The 13,452-nt window shown below is 40.5% G+C and overlaps 1 protein-coding gene across 3 annotated transcripts in view; it reads right to left on the reverse strand.

Annotated features, from left to right (window-relative positions):
- Window positions 1–13,452, reverse strand: part of LOC103384526 (ER membrane protein complex subunit 3-like) — a 629,629-nt gene that overhangs the window by 67,966 nt on the left and 548,211 nt on the right. The gene's annotated exons all lie outside the window — the stretch shown is intronic.

Consider the following 13,452-nt stretch of genomic DNA (forward strand, 5'->3'; position numbering starts at 1 on the left):
GTATCAGCTGAAAGTGTTGCAGCTCAACAATGTAACAGGGTTTATATGTTCACATAATCAGACCTGGAGCATTTCCTCTGAAACAAGTGAATTGTTTGAGGACAGCTTCAATAAACAACCCAATAAATAAAGCTCAATAAAACACATGTAAATGTGGTGATTTTAATGTTCAAACATGGAGACAACAGACAACTGGAGACAAACCCTGCTCTGGGTCCATGGAGTCAGTGTTTGGAACACAACAGTTGATACATTTCTAAGATTCAAGTCATGACACTTGTTAGAAAGTGTTTTTCATGTCAACAAGTCTTTTTAGTGAATCCCTTCTACAGCAAAGCTAACAGAGAAATCAGAGATGGTGATGGTTCACAGTGATGACACAAGAACTGCTGCTCTACTGCTGCCTCTTTGGTTATTTTCTAGTATGGGTAAATACTAAGGGCTGATCTGAAGGACTGTGACCCTCACTGTCCTTGGTCAGTGACTCTCAGCTGTTCAAGGTGAATGTTGTTGTTTTTTAGGTGAATGTCTTTTTTATCTACAGTACAACAACAAGGAGATCTAGATATATATTTATAGGTCTGTTGTTTAGGAAAATCTGTGAAATTAGCTTCTATATAGTCTGTAACTACAGAGGTGGAATTTAAACACTTAACTGAATGAATTATTTGAGAACATAATTTGATATTTGTGAGCTTCCTGAGGTGTCGATTTTCATCTCAGCAGCATCAATTTTTTCTTTTTTTCAACGGAATCATCACACAGCAGAGCCAGCCAGAAGAAGAGAACTCGCCTCACATTCTAGAGAATCCCATCTCTACAAAATGTCAGCTTCACAAAATAATAACCTTTTCTGGATTTGGTGTTACTGATATCAGAGCACATCATTGTGTCGGTTGTGTTTCCACTTGTTACCAGCTGTAATTTATCACCATCATTATGAGAAGAACCAGTATCACCAGGACAGGACACAGGGCTCAGAGCTCACAGATCCTCACAACACAGAACATCTGGATCAGCAGCTGAAAGTCTTCCAGCTCAGCTCAACAAACAACACTTTCACTCTATAGACTTTCTTTGCAATGTTTCTCAAAGGTTGGGGTGGGCCCAATGGTGGGCAACAGAGACATGACAGGTGGGGCACCACAAACAAAGAATAGTGATAATGGTACACCTGCACTTTTATTTTTGAACTTTGTGTTATGAGGTAATTGATTTGGATTCATTATATATTAATCATTACTCAGCTCCTTCTGACCTTCTGACCTTCTGACCCTAACACCTTCTCTGCCATCATGCTCAAAGGTTTTATGAGCATAAATCCAGAATATTAGTAACAACATAGATTTACGTGAGTTCTGTGTGAGGAGTCTGAGACGACAATGTGGTGAATGACTTAGAAGAATGGAGGACAGAACAATCTGCAAAGTGATGAAGGAAATTTTGATGCTCAACTTTTATTGGAGGAATTATAGGACCTTCTTCAGGCAAAGGTTACAATAAAGCAGGAAAACTAGTAATAATAGAGCAGGGTTGGTTCATCAACTGGTGACCATCACACTGTCTTCTCACATAGAAAAAACATGAAGCTGTCACATGATTCAGTCCCGAATTCAGTCCAGGCCCAGGAATCTCTTCCATCCCACTTGCTCCTGACTGAAAGAGAAAGATGAGATTTTAAATATGACTTAGAAAACAACTTCAACAACTTCATTTTTAGAAAATGTTTAGAAACATTTATGACGATTAAAAAAAAATATCAACACCAATATGACATCATGAAATTTTCAGTGAACAGAACATAGAGATAACGTCTGTTGTCTAACTCTGGTTAAATGAGATTTTAGGTCAGAAATGGGTCATTTTATCACCAGAAGATGTTTGTCAGGGTTATATTTATTAATGTATAAACAGAAACTTACTCCAAAGTATCATGCAGTTGAAGTTCACCTCACTGTCCTCAGATGGTTCCACATTTCCACTTTGATCAATCCACTGAAATGATTGAGACCCATCCAGAAAATTAAGTTGAATAAAATAAACACATTAATCTGTACTGGTGGTTTACACTGGTTGTTAATATCCTTGACAATAAGACAACCTTTTAGGACATAAAGACATAAAATGATCTGTCTGTTTTTGAAGACAGTCTTAGATGATTTTATAGAGACATCATCTGATGTTGTCACTGCTCACCTTAAATTCTCTAGCTCCAACCCAGGATAAGGATTGAGATCCAAATTTGCTATGCAAGATACATGTCAGTGAGGCCATGGTTGTGACATCTCTGACTGCCATCAGGTGTCCACCCTCAGTCTGGCAAAAAGACTGAAGAAAGAAAGAGATAAAGAGTTTACAGTGATTTTCTGGACATCATTGTTGTGACCCTGAGATTTGTTTCTGAAACATTTTACAATCACAAAAAACAAAACTGTGTGTGTGTTTTCTTTACCTCAGCATCATCAAACGTTTTTGGATTTGGGGAAATCATCACACAGCGATTGCCATCCAGACGGATCCATCCAGAACCACATGATCCATCTTGATTGGCAACACACTGGTCAGCATCCCAGGAGAAGGTGTGATCTTTAAGAAAACAAACAAAAAACACAGACTTGTTAGAATTTCTGTCCTACTGTCAGAGTCAGTCCATCTCCTTTTGTGTTTCCATCTCACAGGCAGCAGATTCTTTGCTGAACATCCCAACCACCAGAAGAACAACAGTCACCACAACAGGACCCATGGCTGCAGACTCACTGATCCTCACTGTCTGTAGTATCAGCTGAAAGTGTTGCAGCTCAACAATGTAACAGGGTTTATATGTTCACAATAAAAAAAGCTCAATAAAACACATGTAAATGTGATGATTTTAATGTTCAAACAAGGAGACAACAGACAACTGGAGACAAACCCTGCTCTGGGTCCATACAACACAACTGTTCATACATGTCTAAGATTCTTCCTTCTAACAACAGGGATTGGTGTTTATGTCTAAAACATTAGAATTCCTCAGCTGTATCTATATTAAACAAATCATTTTCTGACAGATCCTGGTCCATGATCAGCTGCTCAGTCGTCCACACCAGAAACCACAGAGACCTCCATGAGCTCTGATGGAATATTGTTCAGTTTCTGAACAGACTCATAGACTGGTTACCATCATGACACACAGACACAAGTGAAACTAAAATACAGTAACCTGGGATCAATAATAAAAACATTTGTTCTTTTTTAAGGTGATCACATTGGCCACTCTATTTAATTCTTTCCTGTTTCCACGTGAACCTCCAGTAAAGCCTGACACTTAAACACGTTTACATTAGTTTATTCTTCTTGACTTTACTCTCTGTTCTCCTGTGTTTGAACATGAAGTACAGTAGAGGGCCACTAGGTGATTAGCTACTAAGGCCGTTTCTGTCTGTTTTTCAATTTGATTTTGTACAGCTATTTTTCAAACATAGGGTTACAAAATAAGAACAGATTTCAGAAATTAGAAGAAATAATAGTCAGGAATATAAAAAGACTGCAGGTTCAAATGTGGTTAGTACTGTTACTGTCTTATGACTGAGCTATAACTCCAGCAGTCACATCTCTGTGGAGTCCATAATCTGGTGTTAACACTAACTAATGTCTGTTGTTAAAACAAAGACAGAATTTTAATTAACAAATGATATGACAATGACTATAAAAAAACACATGCAGATTTTTATGTTGCGTTTTATTGTTGAAGTAAAGTTTTCTTCCAGGATATGGTGAGTGAAGACAAACACTACTAAGAATTAAAACTGTTGGTTCAGTAAAACACTTAAGAAAAGGGTTTGTCTCCAGTTGTCTGTTGTCTCCTTGTTTGAACATTAAAACCATCACATTTACATGTGTTTTATTGAAGCTATCCTCAATTAATTCACTTATTTCAGAGAAAATGCTCAAGGCCTGATTATTATTATTATATACATAAATAAAAAACATGGAATTAGATGAGTGTTTGTGAGTGTGATTTTCAAATATGAATGCATTTTGAAAGTTATTAAAAGTGAAGTTTTTTGTTTTTTTATAAATCATAATTCATATACTCTTTTTCTCTTTCAGTCCAAAAATCTTGGAAAAAGTTATCTGGGATCGGCCTGACTTTGTTACTGAATTATGTGACCGTGTTTATTACTCTCTGTGTAGAGGAGCGGGCAGGAGACTCAGACTTGGTAACCATGCAGGACAGATATCTAGTGAGCCACCAGATTTGTAAGTTGATTGCGAATCCACAATCACTCCCGATTGGTAGAGACTCTACAACAGCCCTAAGAACTGAATTAGCTTCACAAACTCCAACATTGCCTGAAATTTGAAAAAGAGCTTCTGGTGCATGTACAAAGGATCAAGGGACCATCCCATTGGGTTTCGCTACAGACCATAGGTGGGGTCATCCTTCAGTATGCTCGTGAAAGTCCACTTCTGACCATAGAAGTGCTAGGGCCACTTACAAGACCCTTCAGCCAATAGTATTTTAGCTTTGAAAGACAAGACTGTGAATGTGTAGGGATGTCAAATCTCTTTTCAGTTTTGGCCATTCAAACAACTGAACAGAGCATAATTACAGAGTCAAGGTATTATCTTTTCCTGGTCCAACCTTCAAATGGACTAGATTAGCCTGATGCCAAAGTCTCCCCAAGGTAACAAATACCTCCTTATGGTTACAGGCGCCTTGACTGAATAGACAAAATGCCTACCAGTGCCCAACAACACGGCTGAGACCATTGCTCTCGTTCTTATGAACCACGTGATCAACTGCTGGGGCCTCCCTCTCAAACATTTCACTGGTGGTGTGATGACTGCACTATGATAAATGTTAGGCATTGAAGCAAAGTTTCCCATTGCTTACTACCCTCATTCTCAGGTCAAGTTGAATGAGCCAATCAAATCATTGTAAGTATGCTCCAAATGTATATCAAAAACTGCGGTAAAGATTATGACGTAACACTTCTATTGGTACTAATGGCCATTAGGTCTTCTCTTCACCCCACCACCGGACTTACACCGTTTGAGGTGATGACAGAACGAAGAATGGTTCTCCCACCATTCCCACCACCAACAGAGGTAACATGAGAGCAGGGCCACATTAGGACAGGTCTCAAGACCTGTGGCTAACCCAGATGGGTGTTTTTAAAAACTAACAAAAAGAGGACCACAAAAAGGGGGGGGGGCAGCAGAAGGAGAGGGGAATGTTGTCATTCCATACATTTCAGGGGTTTCGGAAAAACTCAGGAGGATCTTTAACCAACACCAGATCCCTGTACACTTCAAACCTGGTAACCCCCTAAGACAAAATCTGGTTCATCCCAAAGACAAGACTCCAAGAAACAAGCTGGACAATGTGGTTTATGTCGTTCAGTGCAGTGAGGAGTGTACGGACTTGTACATTGGGGAGACTAAACAACCGCTGCACAGGCGCATGGCCCAACACAGGAGGGCCAACTCCTCAGGACAGGACTCAGATGTTAACATACACCTCTAGGACAAAACACAACAATGTTCATATTTTGGCCAGGGAAGACAGATGGTTTGAGAGAGGGGTTAAAGAGGCCATTTTTGTCAACCTGGAAAAACAATTCTCCTCAGTTTCACATAAAGAGGCAGGTGACTGAAACCGTTCTGATGAGAACGACCCGTCAGACTCTTACTAAGAGTCTGACGCTTACCCAGTTGACCCCAAGGCCCCACCCAACAGGGTGGACCTGAAGTGGCTTTATTCTTTCACACCCAGAGTATATACTCCCCACCACCAGTTAGAACTGAAGAAGCCTCTTGGATGAGACGTGAAACGTCTTCTTTTAGAAAATTCGCGTCCAAGTGCCTACCAGATCTCTTCAACCGTTCTCCCATTACACCTCCTGTATCAGCCAAAGGACATGAGCGTTGCATGGAAGGTACATAAAACCTCCTATGATTAAAAGGTTTCCCATCACAAATATGAAATAGGAGAGAGTCCTATATTATAACTTTAACAAGCCGGAGGGAGTCTTGAAGTAGTTCCTGCCTGTACATTTTGCGATTGTGGAAAGGCTTTGTCCAGTGGCACAATGGGACATCCAGGATTTTTAGGCAACGCCAGAGGAGTTTGCGAACAATGGCGGAAAAGCTTAATCATCAGCATGTGTGGGCACCAACACGGCCGCTACGTTTTATCAGGATCGAAATAAATAAGAATAAAAAAAGAAGCAGCATGTGCCAAGTTATCCAGGTGGGAGGTGGGATTCTCTGGCAAGTCGTAAGACCATCTGTGGCTTGTTTTACTACGGTACTGACAAGCAAGAATAAAGCAAAATAATCAATGATCTAAGAATGCCCAAGCAGCGCAATACAGAAAAAAGGCTTGACTTCCATTGTTTTGTCTTTTGAGGCCCACATTAGACCAATTTCTGCCCGTCACTGCCTGCAGCGTTTGAAAAAAATAAATAAAAAATAACTCCACTGTCAAGTTCCATCTGGAACTTTCTTTCTGTTGAAAAGGTGTTTTTTGGAGGATAATTGTAATTCTTTAAAACTGTGAACTTCAGTGAAACAAACATGTTTTGTGGATTTGGGCTGTACAACTAAAGCTCAACAGAACTTGAGTGAACTAACACCAAATTAAAGTAAAAACTTTGAAAAGATAAATATACTTCGCACAAAATAACCAAACGCAAACATTCCATCAAAACACACACAGTAAACAGTGTGGACTTCTCTCTTGTTCAAACCAAACTGAGCAGTGAAACTGAAGCTGCCTTTATCTCCTCAGCCAGTGATTTGTCTCAGCTGTGTCAGAACACAGATGGACCTGATGGTATTGAGCTCAGGTGAAGCAAATAGCTGCTGATTAGCAGAACTTCACCAATCCATCTGTCTCTCTGTACTGTGTCTTTTGTCATTCACTCAGATTTAACTTCATCCATACTTTGCGGAAAATAGTTTGTTCTCCCGAACATTGCGTTAATACAGTGGTCACAGTTTAGTTCATGTTGACTCCTCGATTTAACAATCCTTTTATGCCCTGACTGTGTCTTGAGATCCAGACTACATTTGATCACTGGGACTCTGGCCACATATTTTACATGTTTTGATTCAGAACAGAACACAAAAATCAACATTATCCTATCTACATCGCTGGTATTATCCAATGTACAGAAAGACATGGGATTTCACCTACTGCTTCATTAAACATCACTGTTGCAGATTTGCTGTTATTAGAAGTATTTCTTAATTGTGATGTTAATAAAGTTCAAATTATTATTAATAAATTATTAGAATATAATAAAAAAATACACTGCAGGATGTGGGGTAACAGTGTTACTCCCCTACTCATTGCTCATTTATATTTGTTTAATTACAACTAATATTTTATTATATTTTTGATGAAAAGGAATACTTATGATAAGTATAGTTGTACCTACAATCACAAAACAATCCCCATAAAGCCTTAAGGTGAAGTATTTGCACATAATTAAATAAAATAAACAATTAAAAAAATATGTTTTTTATGTTGCATATTAAACCTTTTTTAACTAATATATGCAACGACCATAAAGAGTTTCTCAGGTGATAATACTTCAAGTACATATTTAAATAAAATTAACAATTATAATATATTGTCTATTTTAATGTTGCATGACTTTTATTGTCAGGAATATTTTACTTTTTATGTATTGGCTGAGAACCTGAGCACACAGCCTGTAGCGGCCTGCAGCAGTGAATAAAAACAGTGTGTAAATAGAAGAAGACAGAAAATACAAACTTACAAGCTACATGAACAATATTGCCCATTGTTAAGTAGCAGGATATGGCACATCAGGAATACAACATAAAAAACTGCAATATATTTGTTGGACAGTCATGATTGAAAGATTGATGTTTTAAGAAGGGTATTGATCTTATAATGTTTACATTGAGGGACCTATGGTGAGACGGAGAGATTTAACTTCGCAGCCTTTATGGTTTGAGGGCGGCGTGAATTTGCTTGCATAAGGCGACATCTGGCGGTGGATGTTTTACAGCATGTCTAAAACTTTTTTTTTCTAAACTCAGTTTTGGCTTTGGGAACAAGTACATGATGCATGGGTTAAAAAAATTAATCTGACAAACAAGACAGGGAATAGCTACTGTTTAAGAGCAAACAACATAGAACATAACTTAGTAAGATGTGCGCGCCCACGTGTGTAGTGGTACTACTCGCTTAGAGTGGGGGTGGAGGCCCAAACTATGGTCATGCATAGGGCACCAGTAAGGTCCGAGCGGGCTGTGAGCCACGCATGCATTTTCGTGCATGACGCCCCCGGTCCACATGATGACCTGAGAGTCGGTTCTTAGCGACCCACCCTTTTCCTCTCCTTTAAAAAACCTCAAGCCGTGAAGCGCAGTCATGCCGAGGCGCCCACACCAAGTGAAACGGAAAGAGTTGTTCAGCGGGGGGCATGTGACAATTCCAGTGGGTAAATTGCCATTTTGTGGCGTCCATTCAGCTTCCTGACAGGGAGAAGGGGAGGGCGGACCGTGAAACTAGGAACGAATTGGTAAATAGTGGCACTTAGCATGGGCATATGGCGCAGCTGGGGAGCAGGACGCTGACACCAACAAATTGACAATTTCATACCAATTTCACAACCAGGATACAGTCACAACCACACACGTGGTCAGTAAACACGCACTAGTGACTGGTTAATGATTGGATAACGGTCCATGACATAATCATAGTCAGTTAAGAGATATTTCAGTTTTACGGTATTATTTAATTATGTGCTACGTCGTATTTAAACCACAGAAGAGGTTTAATTCTGTTTTATAAAAATAAGTCAAACAAAACAGTAAATAAGTAATAAAACAGCTCATAATTCATAATTCCGAATTCAACGTAGACTAAATGACGATGTTGCAAATAACGAGGAAAAAATCCACTTATTTATCATATACGGCTTGAAGTTTTCATGCTGAGGGGGGAGTCACTTTTTCTGTTTTACAAAATATAGAGCGGGGAAAATCGGAGGAACGCCCCGTGGCTTTTCACTTGTACCTTTCAATTTTCCACTTTGCGCAGATAAAGGAAAAGCCATGGGAAAACTTTGACTGCGAACTGGTTTCCTATTTTGCCAGCTGAAGCTAAAAAAAAAGGCATTTGTACAGAGGACATTTGCGTTTGGTGGCCACGAGGGATTTTCTATGATAATGACTTCCCTTTGAGTCAGCTGACTTCTCCAGCAGTTATGTTGAATTTAAAGGTCTGGCTTCAGAGTTCACCAAAATTCAGATAGTTGATAAATGGATAAAGAGTTTGGTGTAATTCAATTTGATCTCTTTTCCCCACTATTTTAAAAACAATACCAAGCCCACATGAAAGCAAATGGATTCTTTTTTGATTGGCTCCCACCATTCTTTACGTCCACTCACTGACAGGTGAAACTGCGGGGTCTTTTCAGTAGTGACCACTTCAATGAGTTAAATTTTAGTTAAAACACTATTGTTCCTAGTTACAGGGTCTGGTCTACAGAAGCTGAGCATGAAGAGGTGGAGCATCATCATCAGCATCATCATTCTCCTCCTGTGATCATAAATCCATCACAGTAATGTGCCAGAAGATGGACCTCAGTCAAAGAGTTAATATAATCTATATATTTAATCTTTTTTAAACCTAACAAGAGGGAGAATAGTTCACAACAACATTGTCCAATCCATTAATAAATTAAACCGTGTGAATTATCGAGATAAAGAATATAAAAATATAATTATTACCAAATCTGACTAAAACAATGGTGCGGTGAAACCCAGTCCTTTAGTTTGAAATTGAACTATATATACACACACATATATATATNATCTAAAACATTAAGAGCCGTGGATCTGATGGGCAGAGCAGGCCAACAGAATCACTGATGTATTACACAGACCAACAAACGTCGTGCAGCGGAATTTTTATGTTTTAAATTTCCAAATCCAAGGTTCCATTTCCACGTCCCTCATGCGCCTGTTGTTTTACGCGCGGCCTGGAGACAGTGCGCAGAGAGAGAGCCTCTCATTCTCATTCAAATCTTGCTCACGTCGTTCAGAGTAAATGGCAGATGTTTTGCAATTCAAGGCGCATCAATGCCCATGCGCTTTAGTGTTTAACAAAGGCGCGCGGCCTTTTGTGAGGCACTTGTGTCTTTCACTGGAGCCGCGGCACAAAGGCCTCCATCCTCCAGCGAGTTATAAAGTTACTTTCCAGTCAGTTCATTTCGGCTTCTTGACAAAAACCCTAAGCGATGTTAATGTGCACCTCTGCTCTTTTCATGCGCTAACCCCGGCACACACAGGCACACAGTGGCCTTTGTGTTCCCAAACCAAAGTGAGAAGTCTTTAAAGAACCCTCAGAGCACTCCATAGAAATTCATGATGTCGATCCGTATTTGATGTTCGATCACAGAGTCCACTGCAGCTCCAGTCGCGTGGCTCTGCACAGCGTCCCATGTCATATTTACAATATTTCATGTATTCCCAGTGCACATGTCCAGTACCTGCTTCTTCTGCTGTGACCTTGTGTTCCACAAAGACCGTTTTAGTCACACCAGCGCCGACTGGACGTGTTGAATAGAAGGCGGTTCATCGATTTGCTCCGCTCCTGGTGCGCTAAATTACGCGCCTGTGAGCGCACAGTTTGGACCAGAGCTGTTGTAACATGTGGTGAAATCACTCTGTGCTGACGAAGATCTGGCTTCATTATCGTAACTGCTGCAGGAATAGCTATAACCTGCAGCACAGACGCTCTGAGTGGTTTTATCTTTAGGCTTCCTTGTCATCTTTTGTCATTCCCTCGCACCATTTCCCACCTGGTGTTTTCCTCAGACTGCGGTTCTGCCATTATAGGCTCTCGTTTGTTGTGCGGGCCTGTAACCATTGGCTTGCAAATGGCCCCGTTTCCCTTCGGGCAGAAAATAGTTTATTGCAGTAATTGCGTAATTGCTTCACTAATTGTTGTTAACAAGTTCCCCAATAGTCCAATTATTGCAGCAGCACTGTCAGGTCCCCGCCGGCAGCCATCCATGACAAAGGCCCGATAGGGTTAATGAATGACCTGGGGCTGAAAAGTGAAAGAGGAGCTAAAGCCCGAGTTCTTTTTATAAACATACACGCAACTTGTCATTTAATGGCACTTGTATTATTGGGTCAAATTGGGACACAAGTTCCTCGTTGTGCCATTCTTATGGATAGATGATGGCACTGGGCCTTTGTGCTGTTGGAGGGAAATACTTTCAAAGTCTGGACTGTATTTATAAAACAGAATAGTCTGCCAATAATGTTGTTTTAAATCTTTAAGTACGACTGATATGGGTCTCACACACAGTCAGTGCGGAAAATACATGAATTGGATCCCCGCACAGTCCATATATATTCTAGTACTCAGGTGTTGTTAGTAAGTTAGTAAGATGTAAGTTAGTACATTGTACGCAAAGGAACTAAAGATGTGGATCTCGACGCGTAAGTTAGTACATTGTACGCAAAGGAAAACGCGCCGTTCAGTGATAGCTCTGTTTCTCCTTTGTGACCTCACAGAGAGCCAACACTAATTGAAATTATAGCGAGTAATTCGGTGGAGAATTCCCTCCTGTGTGACACAGAATAACAAGACAGGCGACTCCTGTCGATGCCACGGCTCCAGGCTCAAATCACAGCTCCACGGTCTGCTGTTAGAGAGTGAGCGTGAAAGCGCGGATAATGCGGCGTTCAGCGGGGAACAAAGGACACCAAAAAGCGCACTTACACCACGACACATCAGGCCAATTTCATACCGATTAAAATCTTCAGAATAAAACACCGTAACTGTGGCCTGCGATGTTTCGGTGCATTTTACGCAATTAGTGCGGTAGTATTCGGAGCACACAAGTCGGACATGGAAGTTTGTTTGACTTTTCACTTGTGACATTTCACAGCTTTGGTGTGAAACTGTGATTTGCTGTTAACGGCGGACTTGAATTTGCATAAAGTGTCGGTTTGTGAGCAAACTGTTGAAGTATCCCTGCGGGGTGACTTTTAAAAGCTGTGACTTACTCCTAAATAATAGAGTGGGATTAGATTACATTTTGACATGACTCAGTATTTTTTTAAATTTTTTTATTTGACGGTTCTGTCCAACGTGCCAAGTGAGGTGTGTTCTGTTAGGGGAATCTTTGCTACCCGCACTTTTGTGGTCACAAAGCAGACTAAGAGAAAAGATCAATGGTGCACCATTATAAAGTGGCCTTTTCACTGGAGCTCTGCCCAGACGGAATACAAATACCCCTACTTAAGACCCTCTGTCGTTTTAACACACACATTGGGGTGGATCAAGCAAAAGAAGACTTGGTTTTCTCGCCGTTGCCATGTTCATGTCACCATGACAAAAACAACACATTTCGATTATTTAATTCCAAATTTTCTTATCGGTATTTTTGGTCTCAATTCGACCAACTCCGGTGTTTTCAGATGAGGCGCAGTGAACTGCAGTCAGCCTATGGTCAACACATTGTTTCAGCTGGTTTGACTCTCAGGCCTTCACTCCTTTCAGGGAAAAGTGTGGAAAATCGGGAGGCGAGGGACCGAGGACAAGGGGCGGCCCGCGATTCTCCTCGGTGCCTCAGTGCGCCTCAAACCCCCCGCAGACACACAAAAGCAGAAAGTTTCCACAAGTGTTAACATTTTTCCCAAAATCCACCAGTTATGGCAGCTTTTATCCTATAAACCAACTCTCCCCACACCTTTACCTACAGCAGCATCGCCCCTGCTGGTCTAATAGACGTTCTGCAGGTGGACCAGTCACAGACACCGGAACATCCAAGTGCCGTGAGGAACAAGCAGAACATTTCCACGGTGCTGCCTTCGAGCAGGGAGCGTGAAAATCCCAAATAAAAGCCTGACTAAAGGAGGCAGCCGTCTGCACAGGGGAAACTGCTACGATTAGCATTTGTGTTTATGATTTAAACGCTTATTTTAGGTTCTACCCCACACGTCGATGTACCCCACATGGACTGCTATCAACATACATACATTTGTGCATTTATGTCTCTCAAATGTAACACAAATTAAGATCTTAATCCACATTATTTTCTTATAATTTTATACATTATGAAACTTTTATTTTCTGGCCACTTTCACCTCTTATGTTTCCAAGGCTTCTAATGGTTGAATAAAGTCATTTAGAATAAAAAAAATAATGTTTTCAAAATATTTTTTTAAAAGATCGGCCTTAATTAATGCAAGATAAGTGAGACAGAAATAGATAATTAAGTATGAGTGGTTTAAGACGTTTTTTCTTCTCGTGTTTTATAGGCTTTGGCTGAAGCGCCAGTGTCCCTCCACGGGCGGGACACTGTGCATTGAGATGTTAAGTGGGTGTCTCTATATAAACCCACTTATGGTCAACTTCTCAGTCAGAAAGAGTCAGCAGAGACCAACCTCAAGGAAAACAAACAGAAT

This window comes from Cynoglossus semilaevis, chromosome 10 (assembly GCF_000523025.1).
Source record: "Cynoglossus semilaevis isolate Cse_v1.0 chromosome 10, Cse_v1.0, whole genome shotgun sequence".
Classification (NCBI taxonomy): domain Eukaryota; kingdom Metazoa; phylum Chordata; class Actinopteri; order Pleuronectiformes; family Cynoglossidae; genus Cynoglossus; species Cynoglossus semilaevis.